The sequence below is a fragment of the Osmerus eperlanus genome, chromosome 21 (genome assembly GCF_963692335.1).
Source record: "Osmerus eperlanus chromosome 21, fOsmEpe2.1, whole genome shotgun sequence".
Taxonomy (NCBI): Eukaryota; Metazoa; Chordata; class Actinopteri; order Osmeriformes; family Osmeridae; genus Osmerus; species Osmerus eperlanus.
This window is the reverse complement of record NC_085038.1, coordinates 8,112,026-8,138,529: the sequence shown is the minus strand read 5'-3', so window position 1 is coordinate 8,138,529 and position 26,504 is coordinate 8,112,026. Positions and strand designations below refer to the sequence as shown.

The window sequence follows — 26,504 nt, the reverse complement described above, 5'->3', positions numbered from 1 at the left end:
TGTGTCCCACATTTACAAATAGATACTCCCATCACCCCCATTTTGCTGGGGAGGCGGATCATAACAGTATGGTGGAAGAGTAAATATTGCTGCGAGATCATAGAATGTGTCAAAATGCGGTCACAATACATGTATTCATTAGACTATGTAAGATAATGACCTTGAGTTATATGAAGCTGTCCGTGTCTATATCTCTAATGGCCCTCAAGAACTTCTCAGAAGGACACAATTCTGTGACAGTGTCTTGCCTCTCTCCCTGAAGGATTCATTGGCCGGTGGCCGAATGAAACATTCGGCTGACACCCTGTCACAACCCTCGGCCCAATCTATTTCACTTCCTTCGCACTCTCAAATAACTTGTCTTATTAATATGACATGACAAAGGGCTAAGTTGAGTGTTAGCAGTATGTTGAGGGAGGTCTGACAGCACAGACCTCCAAAATAGGATTGTTTACACTTCAGGGCCTCAGGTGGATGAATGTACATGTGAATGTATTTACACATGCTCAATTGTTAACGGAAGTTGCTTTACCTACAGCAGAGAGCAAATGTCCTGTACTTTAGTCCTCTAACCCTAGTTGTGGAAGTCTGACAACTACTAATTATTAAAGGTTGGGTGGTTCTAGTTCTGGCTTGTTCTGTTGAATTCCAGAGCCAATTCCAATGAAAAACCATTATCATGGGATATCATACATAAAGATGGTTGCAACGTGAAACAATTGGACCGTTCCTCCACAACTCTGCAGAGAACGGTATGCCATTTAACAATAACTTCCTGAGATGGCACACCATGCCTCGTCCTCTCGCATCCCTCTGCTGAGAAACGTATTAAATATTTCAAGACTGTGTCCTTCTGTGTAACCCTCAAGGTTTCATGAGGTACTGTATTACCAGTGCTCGACCTGGTGTATTGCTCCAGGGTTCGCAGCCAGAGCATCTGTTCTTTGTTTATTCTCCTGCTTAAAATGCCCTTGCCATTTGTCAAATGTAAAATGACTGTGCCTACCATTTTAATCTGGTGAGATACAATTGAAGTGATTAAAGACAGACAGTGGGATTCCCTTTTTCACTAAGAAAACAGTTCACTTGTCCTGGAAGCATTTCCTAATTAGTTGGTAAGTGCAGTGTTCTGTCAAGGGTTAGAATCACGTGGTTGACTCGCTCCCTTGTGTGTATTTCCAGAGTGATCTCTGCCTCCAGCGACATGCTCCACTACAGCAGAGGCCCCCGATCACCTCCAACAAGACGCTAATCGATTTCAAGTGAGAACGCAAACCTTGACATGGTCAAAGAGCACTGCCATGCGACTACCATCCACACCTCCCACCGTGACCTACATCTGAATCATCAGACTGTGTTGACTGCTCCTTTAAGGTACCTGACAATGCAAACCAAGCGTTCTCCCAATACAGTCACCCAGAGAATCCTTTGGTCTTCCGGTCATAAAGGGAGGGCCAGATAGAAAACATGAATGCGTGCAGGGTTAAGGAGGTCTCTGGGGTCTGTGTGAAAGGGGATTAGGCACTCAGGCTTCCAGATGTCTGGTGTGAAATCCCTATACACAATTACCTCTGAGCATCTGGGAACCAGATTAACCTATACTTCCCCCTCCATTTCCTCTACCATGGTTTCCAAACTCTCTCTAAAAGGAAGCTCTCACTTAATTCCCCTCCTGACTCCTGGTGTATGACTCTGTTTAGAGTTGCAGCAACCTATTTGCTAGTCAAATATCTGCAAGTATTAACAAAGGTACTGATCCTTGTATGTATAAGGTGTTACTCTATACTTGACACCCAAGTCGGGTGAAAGCTATCGATTTACAGTAGGTCTTATAAAATCCTTTTAATGAATACATGGAACTGTTTTATGATCAACTGTTGAATGCTGTGATGTAGAACTAGAACAGATTGCTTATGGATATGCAAAATGTTAGCCATCTTACCTGTGATGAACATTTTGTTGTGAAAGTGCCAACAGACCAAATGAAATGCAAAACTCTCAAAGGATATAGCACGACAAATGTGCTCGGGTGGTGAGATTTGAACTAAAAATAAAATGCAGGCTTGGAGCAACCACGTCCTGTTTGTACCTTGGTTGAGATGAGAATAAATAATTTCTTAGTCACAGGAGGTTACATCGTCTTGTGTTGATTATATGAGCCAGAGGAGTAAACGTATCCTAAGAATGTTTACCATGGCCCAGATAGCACAGGTAGCTGCCTCTTTCCCCATCTAAACAAAACTCCTGAAGTAAAATGTCAGCATGAGGTAGCATTTTCAGTTGATTAAAATAACATGGGATGAATTGCAGTCAAGGCAGGGAACAGTGTGGGCCTCAACAGGACTCTATAATGTCATATTCTGTGTAACGTTCCATGGAGTTTACTTAGTTCATATACTAAGAAGCTCCCAAGACACAGGGAACATTCCATCCCAAGACCCAGTACAAGAGTTGATAAACACAGTTAGGCTCTGTGGGTTTGTGAGAAGGACAATAAATCAGACACTAGCCTTCAACAGCACACTTCCCCCTTCAATACTATTGACCTCATCCGTTCCCCGATGGCCTTGTGAATATGGGACATTGTTCTATATTTAATCTTGGATACTTTCACAAGCTCCTTTATCTGCGGTACCTGTTCCATCTACTACTGCCCCTTTGCCTCTGAATGCCTTAGGTAATCCTACATGGCTCACAATCTCTGGCGAGAGAAAGCATAGTTTTTTTCACCTACAAAGCCATTACCTGTTACAATTGTAATGTAAAGTGTGTCTGAGTGTTCCATATGACATGTTCATTGGGAGGTAACTAGAGAAGCCACTGGGGACGTGGTTCTTTAGATCGTCCGTACGAATGTCAAACCATTCCTTAATCATGAGTCATTATCCCGTATCAGTTTGTTTTGCATTCAGCTGCTCGTTTAAGGGAATCTATTAAACATACATTTAAGAGGATGATGGAGAGGTGCCTAAATAAGCTATTTCTGCTTCCATCACATTCTGAATATTTGATGTCAATCCCTTTTGTAATTCATAACACATTTGATAAAATGGCTTCTTTCATTAACCAAGCCAGTGAATTAGCTGATTTGGGATTTCACACTTAAGACTTCATTAGCTTTCAACAAACTGATCACTTTCAAACATGTACACACAGTGATGAGAATAAGCCTTGTTAAACTTTTGGGACATGGCCCAGGTGTCTCATTCCTGAAACTAGAGCTGAAGGCTGTCAGGTTTGTCACATGATCCACTGATCTTTGACTCTAGCAGTGGCAGGAGGGGATGTGAAAAGCTTGAAGCCCATGTGAGTACCAAAAAAAAAAAAAACTCTAAGAAAGTGTGTTGGAAAAGCAAACTATCTCTTTGACTAGAGCTATCAACTGAAGAGACATTGTTTAGTCCTCAAAAGCACTTTCCTTAAGGTTTATAGAGAACAAAGTTGTAAAAATAGGAGTCTTATCCCGAGTGGGGTGCATTACAACCTAGGCACGGGATGGACGCCAGATACCTGGTCCTTTGCTGAACTTCCTGATCATGTAAACGTTTGCCAATGGGAACCATAAGTCATGTTTGAAGGCAAAAGCGAAAACAGATCAGTCTCTGGGCAGTGACTGGAAACAGATTCTCTTGTCCATATGGCCACAGACGATGCCCATGATGTAAACACCTTCCATTTTTAGAACATTTAACAGTTGAAATGAACCAGACTGCGGTCCTCTTTAGCCTGCAGTGGGGAACAGACTTATCAACGACCTCCCACCTCATGGAACTTGCCAACATATACGTTGATATTGTGCATACACCATAACATTTTAATAATTATGAACCGTTTGACAAACATGCTGAATGTAGTGGTCAATAGTGTTGCAACGTAATCAGCTTGTTGTTTCATAATTTTCCAATATTTTTGGGCAGTCTACACAATTTATTTTGATTGATTTGATCATATTTTTAAAATGTCCTATAATGTATTGGTTTTACAGTCTTATGTTGACGAAAACATCCAAACATGGAGAAGTTGGTGACATCATTGTCAATTTGCCTTGTCCTGGTCGTCATGTCTCTGGCGGGGTTTTGAAAAGGATCTTGAAACCCTCATTGGCATTTCCTGTGAACACTGTTCCCCATTCATTGGCTCAATCACTTTGAAATCGACAGCAATCTGTGGTCATCTGGCATGACCGCATGAGAAAGCCCCTCAAATACACAGCAGATCAAAGACAAGGAAGTTCCATGGTCAGACAATATGGCAAACCCCCTGATGTCAGACAGATACAGCAGAGCATGTAGAGCAGACCAGGGTCTAAGAGGATTCAACAAAGATATATCAAATGGTATTAAACGTTGGGCTCAGCCTGTCTGGAGTGGATGTTGCACACCTTACCTTCAAGGCTTATGGAGCATGCAAATTAAATTGTCGTTGTGCATAAAATGTTGTTTTTTTAACATTTGACACACAGCCCTCAGATGCTTCACAAGTTATTATTAGATACAGTCTCTGTGACAAACAGAAGGCAGACAACGTTACATTAAAAGCAGACTATGGTTATGAAGTGTGTTTTTCTTCAGTCTGACCTCTGTCAACTGTCTTGTGGAGATGCACCAAGGGCATCTCTGAACACTATTGTGCTACTCTGCACTTTTGACATAATTCCCCAGCTCTGGTCTAAATGACCTGTGCTCTTCATGAATATCAATGTCAGCCATGCCAGATCTGAGCTGGCGTGATGCATGTCGCCCAGAGCATCATTAAAATGCAGACCTCAACAGGATCAAGCAAGGTACATGAACAGCATAATGCTCACAGACCCTTAAGACGTACGACACCTCTGTTGAAGGAAGGAATTCATCATTTGATACGTTGGTGCTGTATTCATGTTTGAATGAGCTCACTAAAAGAAACAATGATCCTTTCGTAGCACAATGGTGTGCGATGTTTTTGTCTCCTTGTGGGCCGGCTGCAAGCAATAAAGCTTTCTTAACCCTTGTGTTATCTTCGGGTCATTCTGACCCATCAGTCATTGTGACCCACCGTCGTATTGTGACAAATTTACCTCATACAAAAACAAAGTGAAGCATTTTCTTTTAACTGTCGGGCTGTCTCAGACCCCCCACATTGGAATGGTTAAAAGAAAATAATTTGTATTTGTTTTTGTATTGGGTAAACACAACGATGGTTCGTTATGAACCTTTGGGTCATGTGACCCGAAGGCAGCACGAGGGTTAAACTTGTTCACTGACTGTGCGATGCTTGATAGATTAATATTCCTGACACTTTCACATCCGAGCAACAACTTTAACCCTCGTGCTGCCTTCGGGTCACATGACCCAAAGGTTCATAACGAACCATCGTTGTGTTTACCCAATTTTACCCAATACAAAAACAAATTAAAATAATTTTCTTTTAACCTTTGCAATGTGGGGGGTCTGAGACAGCCTAGCTGTTAAAAGAAAATGCTTCACTTTGTTTTTGTATGCGGTAAATCTGTCGCAATACGACGGTGGGTCACAATGACTGATGGGTCAGAATTACCCGAAGATAACACAAGGGTTAAACAGTTAAGGTCCCCCCCCCCGTCATTAATTTGTGAGAAGGATCTCTTCGTGAAGGCAGACAATATTTGTTTTGAATCGTCCTTTTGTGACGGAGTTCAGGGGTAAAATAAGGATTAGTGCCCTTTCAGCTTGTCTACTTGCCAGATCACAGCATACTAAGCTGTGGGCTCCTGCCACATGCTACTGACCTCTCCAAAAAGCCGCTGTGCATCACGCATTTGCAGTTATAGCAGTAGATCCACTGACTCCAGACTTAAAGGTTATCCTCATCTTTAAAAAATGGGATACATTATAAAGGTGGACTTAAAATACTGTCAAGACTTGTCGGAAATATAAACCGTAGCAGAGAGGATCAAACGTCGAAATTCTGTATTCAAAGTTACAAAAAGCCTTCAGGCTTTTCAGAAATAATGTGTTACTGTAAATAGCACATTATTTCATAAGAACATCCAGCAATATAAATGTCTATTTAAAGAAACTCAAACAAGCTATCACATTGGATGTGTTCAGTCTGTAGTCTGTAATAAAGAGGTCTTCTTTTGGTTCTAATATTGCATAAGAAAGCTAATAAAGTATGAATATGTTCTACCCTGTTCAGTGTCTTTCTCTATGTGTATTTAACACATTTGAAACTTTACTTTTGACTTCTGACTTCAAGAGTCAGTGTCATGACATGTTTTGCTGAGAGATAATTCTTTAAAGGTGGATCCCAGTGTTCCACAGTGTAATTGTCTTTCGCAATTCACTGTTTGTAGCATAATATATCAGACATTTAACTGTTGCAAGGCTGAATAAAGACATGTGCAACCACAGTAATAACCAAACAGATGCTTTACAATCAACTGTTTAACTGAGCTTTTGTATTCAAGCTTTCCATGGTATACAGGCTTTTAATGAGATTTGTCTGTGGTTAGAGTATTACATTCTTCCCCTGCTAATGTCAGTTTGGCTTCCTGTAAGACATGTAGGCTAAACGTATTTTACATGATGCATGTATATGCATGCAGGGGAGTCAGGTGGCTGAGTGGTGAGGGAATCGGGCTAGTAATCCGAAGGTTGCCAGTTCGATTCCCGGTCATGCCAACTGACGTTGTGTCCTTGGGCAAGGCACTTCACCCTACTTGCCTCGGGGAGATTGTCTCTGTACTTACTGTAAGTCGCTCTGGATAAGAGCGTCTGCTAAATGACTAAATGTAAATGTAAATGTATATGAAGTGGCCACCATCTCTTGCAACATATGCACCCAGAATTACACGACAGAACCCTGTAGATTAAACAAGACAATTTAACCATTATGTATGATGTTTGTGAAGTGGATCTCATCAAGTTGCTGGAACAATGCATCCCAACGAGAGGACGGGAGCTTTCAAGTCGGCTTCCCCCTCATTTGATATTGCCTTGAGGGGAAGGAGTCTCAATTCATTACGTTAAAACTAGAAAAGTTTTTTTGAAAAGCCTTTCATTCTCTCTCAGCTCATTTGCAGTTAAATGAGTCTATTGTTGAAGATACTCCTCAGAATGTGGGGAGCTGTTGTGTGAGAAATGAAGCATATGTAATATCTGCACCATTAACAAATCAAAAAGGAAACCAAACATCAGGGTTTACTGCATTGCTGCACAGTTTGTAATTACATGATGATTCAAATAGCATTCAATCAAACATGAAATGTAAATAACTCACAGATTTTACCCTGTAAGACATCTGAAATAAATTATTAGGTATTTGCCTTGCTTATCAGTATAAACGTTTGAGTTTTTCCTTGCTTGCAATTTAGAATTCCTTCAGAGTGTGTAACTATCTTTTACAACTAGAAGCAAAAAAGGGCCAGATGTTCAGTCTAAACCTCACTCAATATGGATGTCTATCTCTTGCTAAATGTCCTCTCCTTTGCACAACTTCTGGGTCAGATGTTCCTCTGTAGTCTTAGCAAACTATTTGATATCAAAAGTCAAAACTGCTCTCAACTATTACCATTTCTACCAGTTTGTTGAAAGATTGGTAAGAAGATTCTGTAGAATAATTTCCACTAACCCAGGGTGTAAACCACAGTTTCAGTCACAGGCGTGTTTGACTATTTCAGGTCTGCAATACAACGCTGTACAAATTTGAGATGTTTATTGATTTTGGGTGAAAAGATTATTGGTCAATTAAGAGACCAAGTTGCAGAGATTGTTCAGAAGTATGCCTCAGGAAATAATGTTTGTTGCATGGAGTTTCAGGAGAAGATGGGGATTACTTGCAAGGGAGTTACTGCAATCAATTATGCCACAGATTACAATTTAAAAATGCATGGAATACTAATTTGGCTACGCTAATTTGATTTACATAATGACCTCTTTTTTTCATCTCTGGATGTTCTTGTTTTTGGCATCCCGTGTTGATTTACTTACAATGGCTGCATCTGAATCACAATCTAGTTGCTACAGGATTAGAATGGCATGCCTTTAAACACCCATTATTCCCTACAGAAAATGCTGAAGGCTTAAATGTTGTGCAGACATTTTCTCCACTTCTAAGGTATGAACAGCCGTTTAGTTTCATTTGAACTTAAGACACTCGTATGTTCATGCAAACAATTTACAGATAAATCATATAGTAGAATTGTATGCAGTGTTGTGTTATCTTGGGTCACGATTTGTCGAACCTACTTATTCCAAACTGAAGTACATTTGAAACGGTAGGTTTAACTACTTGAGACTAATTAGCTTTTCACATTTCACGTTGTGTATTTTAGGATAGTAGTTCCATACCTGGCAAGTCCATCAGGGAGCCTGTTTGCTGGGGATGGGGAAGTGTACTCTGCCAGTGTAATGTTAGCCATTGAAGAACTCTCCGGAGGGTGAAAGTTAAACTGGGGAGCATTCCACAGGTCTGGGTTCTGTTGAACATATCAAAGGTCTATACCTGGGGGTGGCATGAAAGGGATACTGCTTTCCATTGCCGAAGTGACATCCTGCTTCAAGATGATCGGGTTATAAGTTGGCAGCATGCCGGTTAAGTGTGTACAGCATACAGGACAACACATCTGAACGAATGGATGTGCAATAAGTGAAGTGCAACATGGAAGTCATTATAATAGTCATTATAATCAACGCCCTATGAATATGTGAAATATTGTGTCCTGTTTAATTAAGAAGCAGTTGGGGAGTATAATAATTATATATGTTTTTAAGTAATTATTAATAATATATATAATTATTATTATATTATATAAGATTCGCAGATTGTCATGTTGCTAGTTGAAGTATGCAATTTGATGTGACAGCCTGCATTTACGGTGATTATGGTGAGCCACCCTCAACTTTAGGGAGCCTAACGACAATACATTAGCTGAGCACAAGTAAAGTAACATAAGTACCTTAATCAGCTCCACCCTGGGTTGCCGCTTTCAACAACAATGTTGTTGGGACAGGATGCGGAGTTTACTGTTTATTAGCAACGCCGGTGTCTTACTCCCTAAATACATATCCTGATGAGGACACTTTCTTTTTGATGTATCCGTGACAGTTGAGAGAGACAGACTCATCCCAGAGTTGTGTTTATCCCACATTAAGGTAGCACTGCTCAAAGCCTCAGGTCTAAATCAAACCTCACGTCTACAGTAATTGGGCAGGGTCAGTCTGTCTTCTGACTCACAGTGCAGTTGTAATGCATTGTGGCATCTCTCATTTGGACCAGAGCCTGTCCTCAGGACTGTGGGTCAGTCATGCCAATGTGTACCCAGATATGGAAAAGTATGAGAGACTAAATGAACACCCTTTTGGCTATTTTAGCATTTGCTAGGGGAAGGTTTTGTAGGCCACTCATCCTGTTGGCGTGATGCTTTTTATTCTTCAATTTGACACTTCCTGTTGTCGTTCCTAAGGACTGACGATGATTTCAGGGCAACACATTGTGTACGTGAACGGGACATAAATAAAGTTGACAAGTGTATTGTTTGTCCTTACAGTATATAGATTGGGTATTCTCTGGGTACAAGGCAGGTCATAGAGATTTGCAGAGCTAGCATTAAAATTCCTCATCTATGCTGCTCTAAAGACTCTGACATTACCAGAGGCCTTTTTTATACTTGTACTACTTTGGTAAAAAAACTTTCCCCAATGACTCCAGGGAGTGTGCTTTGGCCTGGTATTGTAGTGGCAGCAATGTCTGGTGTCACCTTTTGTTTTTCAGCATCTGTTTTGCTTTGGCTGAATAAACAGGAATACATGAAATTACCTGAGTCAGTAAGATCCATAGAATCATTACTACTTTCATGTTGAAAAAAATAATGGCTGTAATGTCAACTTGAAATATGACTTTTACTCTGCCACACCTGGAACTGTTTCGTTAGTGTATCATGGCCTCTTATTTTGTCTGGGGGATGATTTAACAATGACTAATGTTGAGAAATTCTAGGGAGAATTTTTGGAAAAGGTTTTTCCAAAAACAATACTGTACAATGCCAGTCAATTACCTAACGGAACAAAATGATACATTTAGTAATGCAAAAAGTCTATAACCTCAGTTAATGCATGTTTTATGGTCAATCCAAAATCCTTTTAGAAGGTTTTGGGAATATCACAACTAAGGAGTCAGACATTTGGAAGACGAACAATTTGACCCAGACAGATGGTTGTGCTCAGTCCCAGGATGCTGAAATGAGACACAAGGAAAACATGAGAGGACTGAAACTTGAGTTGGCATTAGAGGCTTGTATTTCTTACTGAAGTGTGTTATCCTTTCCAGTGCGATTCAGGACCTGGCGGATTAAAGACCTGTATTTATGGCTGGGATCTGTGGTTTTGAAATGTTGCAGAGAGGATTCCCAAAAGTGCATCCTGATAGCTGTTTAGGGAAACTCCAGCCAAATGGATGTCTAACTAGATACTTACTGATGGTACAGGATTCTAAACATTGTGGTTGTTGTCTTTTATGGTAAGAACCAAGAGCTGTATCAAAGGGAAAGCAGTAACTTAGACTCAGGGGATCACTGCACCAGGATGATGCACATTATCCTACCTATTCACTCACATTGAAGTCTCCGTAAAGACTCTACCAGTTGTTTGAAGTACCAACTGCCTATGTTGTTTTTTCCACTCATGGTGTTATGGAAAAATTATGTGCATGAGGTGTTTTCCCAAGCTGAATTGTACAAAACTACAATGGTTTTATCATTTTTTATTCCTACCTGTAATAATTATGTCCTTGGAAATTAAACTTAAAATTTCAAAAACGGACTAAGATGTTCTGAGAGAGCGAATAGATAGTCTTGGTTTGTTGAATGATTCAAACTCTCCAAAGACCTTGTTGAAACAATGTTAACATAATGGAAAAAAGATTGCTATGTGACATGCTCTGGTACAGAAGAAAGTGCTTTACAATGCTGCTGGAATGTTTACGTGCTATACTTTTGAATGTTATTTAAAAACATTTCCATATGTGAGGAAGTGGAATGGGTTAGCCTTCAATGTAGGTTCAGTGTCCATGCTGGTGAGGCTTTTGCAGGCAAATATTGGTAAGTTAATTCCCATTGTGATAAAGAAAGTTTAGTAACAAGTTGTGTTCCTACTGTGTCATCCACACAACATGTACAAAAGACTTTTGTACATGTTGCAATGAAAATGTGTTGACTTCAAAATAGTTCACATGTGGCTTACATCTGGTGCTAAACACAGAACCAAATCTGTTTGTTGTGATATTCAGCTCACACCGCATCACAGGAAGCAGTTTATCATTGCATTGTTGAGACTGGGTTGAAATTTCAAAGGTATACATATTTCACTTTCACACACTGTTATTTCAGCAAGTTCTGATCTTTCAACACGGCTTCATTGGTGCAGATGCATGCTCGCACGTTTGTGTGGCCTTCTCGGGCCATGCGTCTGTGCTAATTATAACAGCGCCGTGAAGAGAAGCCTGCTGCAAATGTTATCCCTTTATTGTCTCTGCTCTGCTTTTGTGTTGGCTTAACCCGTTTCTCTCACAGTGCTGCCTCCCTAAGATGATCTTCCCCACTCACTGAGACAGCAACACGGAGCACTCAGCTTCTCAATTCCATTTCACAAGACTGTCAACCTCCCTGGACCAGCCATCTTGAAACAGGAGCATTGTTTGCCAAATAAAGCCCATGGTACTGTTTGTACCTTAACCTGCATAGAGTACATAATGGTCAAGGTCACCTGCGTGAACGACTATCGCTCGGTAGCACTGACCTCGGTCATAATGAAGTGCTTCGAGCGGCTAGTCAAATCATTCATCTGGTCCTTGCTGCCTCCCACCCTGGACCCTATGCAGTTTGCGTACCGTTGCGTAAACAGGTCTACAGACGATGCCATCACCCTGACTATGCACACCGCTCTCTCCCACCTGGACAAAGGGAATACGTATGTGAGGATGCTGTTCATTGACTACAGCTCAGCATTCAACACCACCATCCCCTTTAGACTTGTCTCCAAGCTTGTGGACCTGGGACTAAGCACCTCCCTATGCAAATGGGTCTTCAACTTTCTGACGGGGAGGCCACACGTGGTGAGAATCGGTGACCGCACCTCATCCACACTGATCACCAACACAAGCACCCCCCAGGGCTGTGTGCTCAGCTCTCTCCTGTTCTCTTTGTTCACGCACGACTGTGCGGCAACGCACAGCTCCAACCTCCTTGTTAAGTTTGCTGACGACACAACCATTGTGGGCCTCATCTCTGACAGTGACGAGTCAGCCTACAGAGAGGAGGTTGATACCCTGACATCATGGTGTCAGGTCAATAACCTCTCTCTCAACGTCAGCAAGACTAAGGAGATGACACATCAACGGATCTGAAGTGGAAAAGGTCAGCTGCTTCAGGTTCCTCGGGGTGAACATCAGCAATGTGATCTCACCTGGTCTGCTCACACGAACAAGGTGGTCAAAGCGGCTCGGAAACGCCTCTTCTTGAGGAGACTGAAGTTTGGCATGGTCATCCTGACTAACTTCTACAGATGCACTATAGAGAGCATACTGACTGGTTGCATCACAGTGTGGTATGGGAGCTGCACAGACCGGGACCGCAAGGCCCTACGTAGTGTGGTCCGGTCTGCTGAGTTCATCATTGGCAGTAGGCTCCCAGCCCTACAGGACACCTACCACACACAACGCCTCAGGAAAGCTGGCAGGATCCTAAGAGGCTGTTACCACCCATCCTTCAGTCTTTTTACCCCATTGCTTTCTGACAGGCGATACCGAAGCATTCGGTCTCGCACACGCAGACTGGACTACAGTTTCTTTCCAAGGGCCATCAGGCTTCTGAATGAACATTGATATGGACATTGATGCACTGTCGACACTCACACTAGTCACTTTACACACTGTCACTTCAGCTACTGGTTGCACTTTCAGCTACTGGTTGCACTATTGCAATACCCTACTTGTCTCTATAGGTTAGTTATAGTTATAAGGTTAGTATAGGATATTATGTGTATTATAGGTTTAGTATACTGTTTTGTTTATTATTTTGTATATTTAGGAGGTTTATTATATTATATGTTATGCCAGGTTGCTTTGCGTTTTCTTGTCTAAAGAATTTCAGTGACCAGTCTGACCCTGTGTTGTTCTGTGCATCTGACAATAAAAGACTTGAACTTGAATAATCAGAGGCGTGATGATTCCTAACATTCAGACATTTGTACAGTATGTTAACCATGAGCTGAAGAGTGCTCATGTGGATTTTGTCCTTTTTGTGTCTTAAGTGATTAATACATAATGTAGTCTGATTCACTGACATGGTAACATATAGTATGGAGTCAGGTGGCTGAGCGGTTAGGGAATCGGGCTAGTAATCTGAAGGTTGCCAGTTCGATTCCAGGCCATGCAAAATGACGTTTTGTCCTTGGGCAAGCCACTTCACCCTACTTGCCTCGGGGGAATGTGCCTGTACTTACTGTAAGTCGCTCTGGATAAGAGTGTCTGCTAAATTACTAAATGTAAATGTAATAGTACAGCACTTTGCAAATGAACCGATTATACAGCCAGTATGCATAATGCATCCTATACTAAGCAGACTTTGGTAATAAAGTGTCTATTTTTGAACCAGAATGAGTCAGAAAGGACTTTTGCTCACATGTGGGGGGACGGGGCGCGGGAAACACATCTTCAGTACTGAAGGTTGTCAAATGGAATTTGTTGGCAGGAGACAGTATACTTTTGTGGTGTTTGTGCCAGGTAAAAACTGTAATTATAAAAACCGAGGGCAGGACGACAGCCCAACTGTCTTTCCCATAACAGTCCAGCGACTGGTAGGAACCTTTTGGCACTTAACGAATCATGTTTACACAGACAGAGAAATTTATGGACTAATGTCCATGACTGTTTGAACAGTCTGTCCATATACCCATAGTTTTCCTTTAACCCTTTACTAGTTCAGTCCCAGTTTTTTCTATCTCTTTGTCAGTGTCTTTGATTTCCTCTCGAGCTTTTGTATAGTGTGTCTCTCTCGCACCTAAGAACACACGCCTCATGTGTTTAGGGTTTGTACGGCGTCAAATGTGCGTGACCCTGCTAAGCCTCATGGTTGTCTAATGTGCAGCTTCAATTCCAAAGTAGAGCATTTGAAATGGAATGCTGACCCACTTAGCCATGTTGTTTTGGATGAGAGGTTGAGAGAACAAGCCTAGTCTTCAACAACCCCCCAACCCTCCTCCACAAACACTGCCTCCAGCTGTAAAGAAGTTTTTGCAAACATGTAAATTCCGTAAAGTCCAAAAAATAATCCACAAATTGTGTGGTGGGGTTGGAGAAATTGTATTTAAAATGTACTTGTTTCCTTTTTTTAATAGATTTTTTTACAATGCTTTGATGTTGGTTGTGTATCTGATTCCCCCTATTTTAGGTGCTTCCTCTGTGGTCTCACCAACCACTCTGGTCACTAGGCTCCACAACCCCAGATTACCTCATTGTCTCTCTCCTTAAAAAGTACAGTATCTATGGTCAATGTAAACTCAAAATTGAGAATTGTTGGGGAATGTGTGATTTAGTCAGATTATATTTATATGATATCTTAATCTGGGTTAATCCCTCAACCTAAAGTAAGGATTTAAGAATGCATTTTCGATTTAGTCCTTTCTAGGTGGCTGTGAGGCACTAAGGATACTGATCTTTGAGCTCAGTGAAACAGTGGCAGATGGGAGGCAGAGGGTGAACGATTACAAAGACAGGCATCTGGTATGTCTAACGGGATATGCCAATTTCCCATTTAGAATTATGGGGTGTTTCAAATCAATTGCACTAACGAACAATTAATGTTCATTGAAATCTATTTTAAAAGGCATTATTACTCACACTCTATTAAATGTTAGGGTGTTTTGCCTTTTTGAGGAAAACATTTGAGACTAGGAAGAATTACTAGTAGTTACTACTGTACAGTATTCATCCAGTTTTACTTCATTGATGTGGAATTCACATGCGGCATGTGTGTTGTGGTGCACTCAAAAATACCGCCCAATAATCACACAATGTCGTATGGAGCAACACTTAAAGATGGTGGATTGTCAGGATTCCCGTTTTGTGTACGTTGTTGAAAATGGATGATTATCTTAACTGAATTTGTCTAAACCTCCAATCTGACCTAAACATTCTTCGGTAACACTTTATAATAAGTCAACGCTTTTTGGCATTTACTAAGTGTTAACTAATAGTTAGTTAATTATTTATAAAACATTTTGAAACATTAACAATACATTATTAAATAGTTAATAATATTATTATTAAACACTATGTTGATCATTAATAAACACTGTTAAATATTATAGATTTTATTCATAATACCATTCATAAGGTGTTTGATAACTGCATTATCATACTTTATAGACAGCTTGTTAATATAGTTGCAAACCAGTAGTTTAAAAGGTGTTAGTGGTACATGAGCTGCTATAGAAAGCATTAGCAAATGGTGAACAAACCATTTACATTACCTTTACAAAGCATGAGTAAATAACTCTTTACTTATTTCTTTAATTAATGTACGCCAAGTTAAATACATTATGTACACCAATACTTAGCAGATATCTTAACAACTATTTTATAAAGACTTACTAATGATGCAACTTCTGATTAGTAATGCAAGTTATAAAGCATTTACTAACTGTTAGTTAAGGCTGTTGCGTGACCTAATCTAAAGTGTGAACTATCTATGCCTTATTAAACATTTATAAGTTATTTATTAAGGTATTCTTTTCCATTCTCGAACCTCACATTCACAAAGGCTGAACATAGTTTCTCAAAAGGAAACAGACACAACACAATGTGATACACAAAATTACTATTTTATTGAAGTAATGACAGGCATGTGTTTTACTAACTACTTAGCTAGCTCTAACGCTACTAGCCGAGAGTGACAGCGGTCGATACGTTAAAACCTCAGTTTGATATTTCCCGGCATGACCGAACGGTCGAGGTTAGAAAGTTGTTTATTATATGGCATTTTTAGCTCTTTTCATTTAAAACATGTCGTTTTGTTCAGCTCTACTCAAGTCTTCTCACGGTGTGTTTCAGGTGTTAGCACCTAGCAACCAATCTAAAATCTGAGCAACCAAACCTAGCAATCTGCCTAGCGCTTGTCGTTTATCTCTCTGTGTTCACACTTGTCTGCTCTTTTAGAAAGTTAAGAATTTCCTTGTCACTGTTGATGTCTTCATTGTCATCTGGATAGTAAAACTCCTCGATCTCGCTCATTTTGAAGATGACATCAGCGGAGGGCAATAAGAATACGTATCAGACCGCAGATGAGGTCAATACGCGCATAGATATAAACACTTAATACGCGGCTGGCATGACTACCCATTAGCCAATCAGAACGCTCGTACTGTTGTTGCAATTGAACCAATATGCTGTTCTTATTGGTTCAGATGACGTTCTCAAAAGAGTTGTTGATATGTTGCCTTGGAGTTGTAGTGACGTCACCAGTACAACTGCAGCTGATTGCTCTGACAAGATGGCGTCTGCTCCAGATTCGCAGTGTTTGATTTGGGATCTTCCCACGTATTGTTGTAGTATATAAGAAACCAAATGTTTACTCTTCGACAGGTCAGCAAACGCTTTGTCGCCTCAATTTGTTAAAACGATTTGAACGTTTTAACAAATCTCTGCTTTCAAAGGCGTTTGCAGACCTGCCGAGGAGTAGCTAAACATTTCCAGTTTATTACAGCCATTTTTGGAAAATAAAATTAGGCCTATACCAATTCTACTGTATTGCTTCTTAATGGAAATAAAATACTATTTTATTACCCAGGTAAATAAATTAACAGCTATTTCTTCTAAAAAACAACATCTATAGGCCTATAGTCTTTCTATAAATGCTTAATAAGGCATAAATAGTTCACACTTTAGATTAGGTCACACAAAAGCCTTAACTAACAGTTAGTAAATGCTTTATAACTTGCATTACTAATCAGAAGTTGCATCATTAGTAAGTCTTTATAAAATTGTTGTTAAGATATCTGCAAAGCATAGTGTACTGCCTGTATTCGACTTGGCATACATTAAAGACATACGTAAATATGTTGTTAGTTATTTACTCATGCTTTATAAAGGTAATGTAAATGGTTTGTTCACCATTTGCTAATGCTTTCTATAACAACTCATGTACCATTAACACCTTTTAAACTACTGGTTTGCAACTATATTAACAAGCTGTCTATAAAGTGTGATAATGCAGTTATCAAACACCTTATGAATTGTATTATGAATAAAATACATAATTTTTAAGTGTTTATTAATGATCAACATAGTGTTTAATAATAAGCTTATTAACTATTTAATAATGTATTGTTAATGTTTCAAAATGTTTTATAAAGGATTAACTAACTATTAGTTAACACTTTGTAAATGCCAAAAAGCGTGGACTTATTATAAAGTGTTACCCATTCTTCTTGTACACAAACGTGTTTGGATTTCCAAGAACAAGCAACGACAAAGTGCATTGTACACACACCACAATTACAACCCAGCATGCCACAAAAGACATCCTGAATTTCCAGAAGTCATGCTGTCGCAAGTTAATGAATCATGGCCAAGCTAATCATTGCAATTTATCTAATAGCCTGACTAGGAATGTGGTACGCAGGTTAAAGCCTCAGGACAAATTCACTCAGAAAGCCATCTTGCTATTAAACCTGAATTGGGATCATAAACCTTGCTGACATATTGTGAAAGTACTCTTTTCGCACAGTGAAGGTTGAATGACAGTGTTTCTTCAGGCTTCCTTTAGCTTGAGGTGAACTATAACCCTGCGGGGTCAAAGGGGGCTTGTTTACGCTTGAACGGCAAGCCCACCTAGCAGCCAGTTTTCCAGGTGAACATTCAGGAGCTGTATTTAGGAGCCCTGGAGGGACTTTGTGGCCTTTGAGACACTATCCTCAGTAGCTGAAAGGGATGTCAGTGAGAAACTGCAGTTTCTGTTATACTTTTTCACTATTACAGTTGGGGGTGGCTCACAGTAAATCTGTGAAAATTACCCCCCCCCCCACTGTCATTGAATGTTCGTTATTGTCTTACCACAGTCTGTCCTTAAACTGGACATGCGATATCTGATAGAAGGAAACAGGCTAGGTAGTAGATGTGTGTGTGTGTGTGTGTTTGTGCACGTGTGCATTACTTTCATGATTGTGTGTCCACAATGAGAGCAAAGTCAATTTTTCAGTTGAAAGAAAATACTGTCAATAGTTTGACAAAATGACCCCAAATCAAATCCAGTGAAACACAAACTGCTGTAAAGAGACTGATGAGTGGCTGATGAAGACCCAAGGGATGCCTTGGAGATGTCTGTTTCTACTGTAGATCCTAGGTTCTTTGTGACTACTCTCATGTAAACTCTTTGTCCACATTTCAACTCCAATAATTTACCATACATGGCAGTTGAGACACCCATATTTATTTTTTTAATATCTTTAATATATATTAAAGTTAATATCTCTACTCACTTATCCTGAACAATGGGACTAGACATGTCTACTGTAAGACCATGAAAAAAAACTACAGGTTGATTGCCAAAATAAAGAGGAGGAGGAGTGTGTGGTTTGGTGGCCTTAGTATTGAGTAAAAAAGAAGACAAAGCAGCTCCACTAGAGCAAGGCTGTGGCTGCAGTAGATGCAAAGTGAACATTGAGTGCCAAGGTACACACCTTTTTAATATTTTTCTGACTTTGAGGTGACACATTTGAGTGCTATGTGGAAAAACACAGTAAGCATTTTTTGCTTCTCCTTTTTTCTCCATTCCAAAGTATACTTATTTCAATAGAAAATATTCTGGGCCATACAGAACGCTATACCCTGCAATCCAATTTTCAAAAACGTTTGTGCAAAAAACTGCAGTTTTTTTGCTTCAAGATATTGAGAGTAGATATGTCAATTTTTCAACAGTAGTGTCCATTCCTTTGGCTTTGACAATGCACAGTGCAGAAAATATAATTAGGCTGTTGTTGTCAGAATAAATATGCCAGAATTCTATCGCAGCAAGATCAAAACTCTCCATTCATTAATTTAATTGGCTGCAATGAGATGGTGGGGTGTTGTATGACTCTGTTAATGGCGATACGTTCAGAGTATGGGAACAAGATATGGGCATTCTTTGTCCCTCCAAACATAGAGAGGGATACCCTAATCAGGTTCGAGGATCTCCTGCCTTTTTTTCTCTCTCGACATACAGAATTTGCCTGTTGGAATCTGTGGGAGACTGCCCTTGCTGTTAGATGGATCTACACTGGTCTGCATAGAGTGCAAGCGAGCAGTCATGTTAATGTGTGCCTCTCACAAAAGCCCCCACTGTTTGCCAAAGCATAGAGGGGGCTCACAGCTCACTTTACCAGAGCAGGGGGCTATCACTAGGCAATTCCTGACTAGTTCTGAGTCAGACAATAGACCACATCTGATCAAAGAGCACAAGAGACATGACACTTCAATTCAAGTTCATGTGCTGTCCAGGACGTCATGTGGAGGGAGAAGGAGCGACAAACAGGAATGTCTTCAAAGTGACATACTCCTTAAAAGACTCCTGTCTATCCAGTTCCATGACAGATAAGTGCCCTAGATAGTTGGTGAGTAGCCTGGATCTGACAGCCCGTGACCTCTTGAAATGCCATTGTGTATGTTCCAGACAGACTTTTTAGCCTCTTTTCATTATAACCTCTGTGGTTCTCTCAGACCCCTTGCAACGTAAAGTATCGTTTACTTTCTCGACATTGTCTCTTTCCCTGGCCCTCTTACGCTCTGGAACAAAAGGGATCAGATGTGCCACAGGAGCCGCGCTGGGACCCAAAAAGATCACATGACTTTTTGTTCTGGATGGTGATGAATAGAGCTCAAAGGTCTAATTTACTCTAACACATGGTTTATATTCTAATATTTCAGTTATTTACTCCGTTTGACAGTGTCAAATTGCAGAACCAAACATATTTCAGAATATCTTTACAACAAAATATCTTCCAGTAAAACATTTTTGATTTGTGTTATTTCATGTTATTTATAGGTTGTCCCTACCGTGCATCAACTATTTATTTAGGAAACAGTAAACAGATAACCACAAACTAAAACAATCGTAAATTATGTGAACACACAACTGAGTATTATGCATGGGGCAGCAGCCTAGAACAATTGGCCAGGGCTCCTAAGGCTATGTGTACCCAGCTCAGTTGAGACAGGGAGATCTTGGATGGAGCACTGTGCAGATGTTCCCTGAGATGAGAGATAGGAGGCTGGAGGGCGTTGGAGCAGCAGCAGCTGGGATGCAAGCAGGGAGACAGTAGCCCAGCCATATAGAAGGTGCTTGGCCCTCTCCATGACCCCCTCGCTCCTCCCAACAACTTGAGAGCCTGTTTTTTTTTTTATTGCTTATAGGATGTGTGGATGCTGATATGCTGGGAAAGGTAATGGGTTAAATGTCACTCAAGTTGGTTGGCTGGTCATGTAGGTTGACAACTATTCTCCTCCCATGTATCACATGCAAGCTTCTTGCTAACTGGGGGAAAATGCATTTGGTCAAATAAGTATTGCTTTGGTGAGTATGGAGCTATGACTCGCATCCTACAGCCAAGACACAAAAGTAGCAGCTGTGGTCTCAAAATGTACAGTGCAAATCCTCTGGAACAAACAATGCTCAGTTTTTAGGTCAGATACAAATAGTTTTCTGGACCAACTTGGTCTATATTTAAAGGTAAAAAACTAAAGAAACATTGATGTATCCTTAGCACACATCGTTTATCCTTCGTCATCAGAATCCGCTTGGTTGCAGATCAAAGTCCCCAAGTAATCTTTTAGAACCCAGTTTGAACAAAGCTGCGATCATCCTCAAAGCTTCGGTGGATGTTAATGAATTCTGGGATACATAGCCCCATAACATCACTAAGGGGAAGGGCTGTTCTTGGTTTTGAAATGCATGGAATCTGTCTCCATTTGCTGAAATGAATGAGAGAATACCAAAGTGAAGCTATATGTCACCATGAGCAAAAAGCCAGATGTAGATGGTTCATCAATGATTCATATGTAAATGATGTCTAGGAGTTTTGACTTTTTTCTCTGAAAATCTACTTCAGTTCAGGGGAGCAGCAAAGCAGGGAACTGTCAGGAGGGTGATATGAACTTGTGAGAATTGTGCTGAAAACCGGCTTGCTTTCTGTCATATTGTCTCTATAATTCATACCCAGGGGCCAATAACGATGTTGTTTCCTCTGTCTCCAGAGTGAATGAAGTTATCTGAAACAAATTTAAGTAAATACAATTTGAAAAATCAAAGAAAACCCTCAAAGTTTCCCCAAATAATTGCAGAAATCACTGATCAAAATGTTCCTGGAAGTCTTTGCACACTGTACACACATGTATTTTCTCCTGAGATCAGAAATGGGGCGGAAAAAGTGAAAACTAGCATATGAGAACCAAAAATCTCATGAGCGGAGGCACTGGGACTTTCAAGTGTCTGTAAAGCTTTTCTCCTTTGAAACATATGAATGCTGAGCAAAGAAGAACCCTGAAGTCAAATACAGAGGCTGGGGTAAATACATACAGACAGTAAGGCTGTTCAGATATGAAAAAAAAAAATCTCAATAAAATAAACCCACCAATTCTGAACCGAATATCTGCAACGGAGTGAGCTAGATAGAACTGCCAGTCCAAAGAAATTAATATTACCTCAGTGGGTATTACCGTTTCTCACCCGGCACTGAGTCATGAGACATGAACCTTTCCGGCAGTTTCAGAGAAATGCGTGAAAAAAAACTCTATTGAATGTTCCAGTTAAACAGACTTTGAAATCTGTCTTATGTAAATGAAGCGTTTTCTCACTCATTCCTCCTTTGTGTGTGAGGCAAGTCCTCAGTAAAGGAGACAGTAGGGAGATGTGTATTTGATAAAGTGTTGTTTATCTAACTGTCACAGCGCTACACAATTACAGGTGAAGGGTCTGCTTAGCTTATGATTTGTTACATTATCAACAGGCTTTGTGCTGACTAGATATCCCCCCCCCCCCGTTTATTATTACTCTGTGTATCGCTTTATCTTCATGGTAAGGATAAACAGAAGGAGAATAATGCTTCACATTTAATGTGCGTTGGGTTTTTGCAATTGCAAAAGATGCATTAAAAGTTAATGTGCACTCATTTGATAACATTCATGTTGTCCTGTGCATCGCACTATACCCAAAGTGCTCATTGGGGACCTATCGCATGAAATCATGTGTACTCTCATGGCTACATCCATCTGAATATATGAGACACTGATTGCAAATGCAGACCATGTACCGCATGTGGTTTGGTTCAGTTTTTGAGATGCAGCACATGCAATACACCACTTTACATGATACAAAGAGTGTTGATGAGTTAAAAGATGCTAAAATCCCAAACTGTTCATGAATATACTTGGGATTTATGGGTATGTGTGGATTGCAGTTGGTAGATGTGAGTTATGAAGAAAACAGTTTGGTGGCTTTACTACCTCTCCTATTCTCTTCATAAAGGATAATTGGCCAAATGACAAGGGACCAGAGACATTTCATCTGAGATAATAATTGGGGAGCGGTGCCACAGTGTGAGGAAGGGTACATGCCGTAATAGGGAGGCAAGTTGACAGTGAATAGTTAAAGTTGCCATCCAGCTAATATGGAGACATGAAGAAAGGATAACTCCTTCTCTTAAACAGAACAACTCGGGTGGTGCTGCAGCTGCAAATACACTAATGAGACCCAACGGCTCACGTGACTCAGCAGCAAGGCAAAGCTAAATGCCCTCACACCCGTTGATGCACTCTGCAGTCTGCCAACAATAGAATCGGTATTGAAGGGAATGGGTGCTTCACTGCTAAACTGGAGAGGCTAAGATTGGATGGATGTGGATTCAATTCACATATGGTTTCTTGTCAAGTTTGACTGGATTTTCTGACTTTGAGTCAAAGGGTTGGTCTAGCAGTTACAGGTTGCAGGTTGCTTCTTCCTCTCTCTGTTTATCTCTGTTTGATGGATGCTCTTCCTACCCCGTTCATTACTGTCTCCAGGAGGAGATACCTTGTCAGAGCTGATGCTACATTAGCAGATATATTTCCGTTGTATGTGCCATGTATGAAAGGACAGGAAGTGTGCACGCCACACTTAGAATGAAGTAGATCCCTGACAGCACACATCCTGGGCCCTGCACTGGAATCTGGGTCAGAAATAATTCAAACAGTGGGAAATAAAACTGTGGCTTGGCCATCAGCCTATTCGGCAGAGAACTTGAAACAATCTCGATTTAGCCTCATTGAGGCTTGAGAATATCAATCCCATATGTTTCAACGGCAAAGAAGGATGGTGGACTGGAGTTCTTTGAATGCAATTAATTCATCTAAAAATAACAACTAAAGATGTCAAACTGCAGGTCCTCAATGATAAATGCAAATGGCTGTTATTCTGGTAGTTGTTATTATTTTAATCTCTTAAATTTCTCTAGAACTTAAACATTAAATACCAAATAATGACTCAGTGTAGACACAAGCAACTCTGGCACTTTCTGGTACTTTCAGAGATGTTGTCATTGCTCTAAGGTGGTATTATTTTAAGATATTTGAGGGGGTGGGTACAGGCTGTGCTGTCACTGTAGTAATACAGAATACTGTGAAACAGAACTCTGTTAACATTCATCAAACATTCATATGACACTTTAGTCCAGTCATGTTTTCAAATAACTGAGTGTACTTTGAAAGTAAATACCACATACAAATGTGTTTTTTAATTAGGTTTCTGAATAGGTAAGAAGATTTCCTGATGAATACATTTGCCACAAAGCTGCCGAGGCTTAGGTCAGATGGGTCGAAGTCGGCTTGTGACTTTTTTCATTACTTTCAGGTGGTACTGACTTCCTCCAAGAGGAGGAGCTGAAGCGACAGCCTGCTGCTGACTCACTAGAAATGTCAGGGTGCAAGGGGAGCTGTAAACACTCCCTGGCTGGACTGTGATGGAGGCTTTTCTGCCAGTCAGACAGGAATGTTGAATACCTTCAAATGTCACAAGGACTGGAAGTCCAAGTCTGGGGAAGAAAAAACCGCTGGCCCTAGAACTGAACAGATCCGAAGGACGCAGGCGGGACAGAACGTGTGCTGTCAGTAAGTGTGGGGGTAGTGAAGAGGCCAGAGGCCAGGTCAGTCTGCTAAGTTGGCTTCCTGACTCATCGCATGAGTCTGTAGATGTTGTTAGTCTGTAGATGTTGTGAATCTTCTGCGCAGTTATATCAAGGTGTTTGCTGATGAGAAAGGTAATGAATCGACGAGGTACACCCTGATTTTGTTGAAAGGCGTGACCTTTTTTAGCTTAGAGGTTATAAGCCTCGCATTAATGTAACAATGCTAATCATTTTTGTTCAAATGACTTGTCTGGACATCAATGAAGCATTAAATGACAAGGATTAATCTAATTAGAAAAATAATAGTCTTGACGGAATTTAAAATCATACATAATGAGTGCCACTTACAAAGTAGTATAATGGAGCAATCAATTCATCATGGATTTTACCTTGTCAGCAAATCCAGTCTTTGCAAAGCAACTGCTAAACTGCCATTCTTAAGAGGCCACTGCAAATTGAATACTTCTGTTCCTCACTTAAAACTTTCCTTATCTAATTTTTTAAAAAGGAAATAAGGTGCAGTGGTCTCTCAATTTTTTCCAGAGCTGTCTGGACAAAATGTCAGCCGTCTGGACACTGGCCATTCATTTGATACTATTGCTGGACAAAATGTAATTCTTCTGGACACTGGCCATTCATTTGATACTGTAGCTGGACAAAATGTCAGCCTTCTGGACACTGTCCATTTATTTGGTACTACACTACAGCTCTGGAAAAAAATGACACCACTGCAACTTTTTCTTTCCTTTCCCAAAAAGTTGGGAAGGAGAATTTTGAGTAAGACAGAAGGGTTCATTAGTCAGTCATTACTCTTACATCTCATATTTGATCTCAATGGTGGAAATTCATTAGCTGTACATGTGACTAGAATATTATGGCAGGCCTGAATTTTTTGGGGTGCCATAATTCCTTCATCTACAATGGTTGCTCAATGATGCAAACATTATTGCAATTAGATTAATGTGTCTTGCTTAAGGCTTTGGAGTTAAGATGGCTGTGCTATCCCACAAAATAACTTGTTGGTTGGAAAAAAAGAAAGGGATTGGGAGGCATGAAATTGAGTGTCTCTTAAGTATCATACTTGTTCCTTTGAGCCAATTAGATCTGATAACATTTCATTTTTACAATAGACAGTGTTTTGTCAGTCAGAGGGCAGTCTCTCGTATGAGTATCTACAGTACATGGTATGATGCCTGGAAAAACTAAACTGAGGTCTGTGTCACTTTCTATTTTGTATATCAAAAGATCAGCCATCTTTCAGGACAATGTCCTTGGAGTGCTTTCCTAACTGTTTTGCATGTCTTAACCACATCTCAATGTCCATTCAGAGACAGATCAGATAATGTGAAAACATGTCCCGGGTTATTGTGCTTCTTTTCTATTCAACGTGTGAGATATGTACATAACCTGCAGGACATGCATATCTTTCAAGACGACTGTCAAGTAAGATGCCCACACGAGATAGATGGCAAATTACTTTGTGTTACCTCAGTACACTGGGAGGAAAAACATTCCTCTGCTTTCAAAGGGATTATTCCCCGACCCGATATATTTGGAAGAAACCCTTTTAAGAAACATTCACGTTTGAATCATCACATGTGCTGTCTCCTTCAGGTTTGTCAAGCACCTGTCACGTGTACTGACTGTGATAGGCATCCTGTCCAACCGACGTGTAATGCTTGAACAATCAAAAAAAAAACATAAAATAAACGTGACTTCTGACTTGACTTCACATCAGAACCTCTCCACGCCACTCCAGCCAGGCTGGCTGGCTGGCAGGCTGGCTGTGATGTGTATAGAGAGATGGCTTCCAGCGGTGTCAGGATTGCTGCGCGCCAGAAAAAACCCGCAACATCTGACACACAAGGCTTTGAGCAGTCACATAACATTCCAGGCACCAAAGTCACAGGCATGTCTGTTGTGTGCAGTCTGATCATTACATTGATAAAAGGGCACAGCACAGTCTAACAGGCTACTCTAAGGGCAAAAGGCACCATCAAACAATGGATTCCAGGAAAGATGTCTTCTGACAAGGTTATGTTCCAGGGAAGTAAAAAAGAACTGCCTTATCAACAGGTCCCTTGATGAGCACAACGTCCAATATTACTGATGAAGGAGGTGACTAAGTTAATTTGAGTTCTGGATTTTAATATGTATTATCAATCTGCAGATTGGGAGAGAACCAGACCTCTGACAATAAATGACAACACAACACCAGGCTTAGATTTCAATCATGTCTCTGTCCGCTCTAAAGGCCAGAGGACCATCTTTTATAGGGCACAAGAATGTAAACATAGTGACAGTCAGGCAGTAGTGACGTTACAACAGTCTCAGAGAAGGAGATTCACGGCTCCCAGC

General features: G+C 40.4%; 1 protein-coding gene across 4 annotated transcripts in view; it reads left to right on the top strand.

Moving 5' to 3' along the window:
* spry2 (sprouty RTK signaling antagonist 2) overlaps positions 1-26,504 on the top strand; it is a 203,684-nt gene that overhangs the window by 1,342 nt on the left and 175,838 nt on the right. For all 4 annotated transcript variants that reach the window (XR_009928048.1, XR_009928047.1, XM_062446936.1 and 1 more), the window contains exon 2: positions 1,183-1,374. The gene's annotated coding sequence lies outside the window, so the exon portion shown is untranslated. The remainder of the gene's footprint in view (positions 1-1,182; positions 1,375-26,504) is intronic.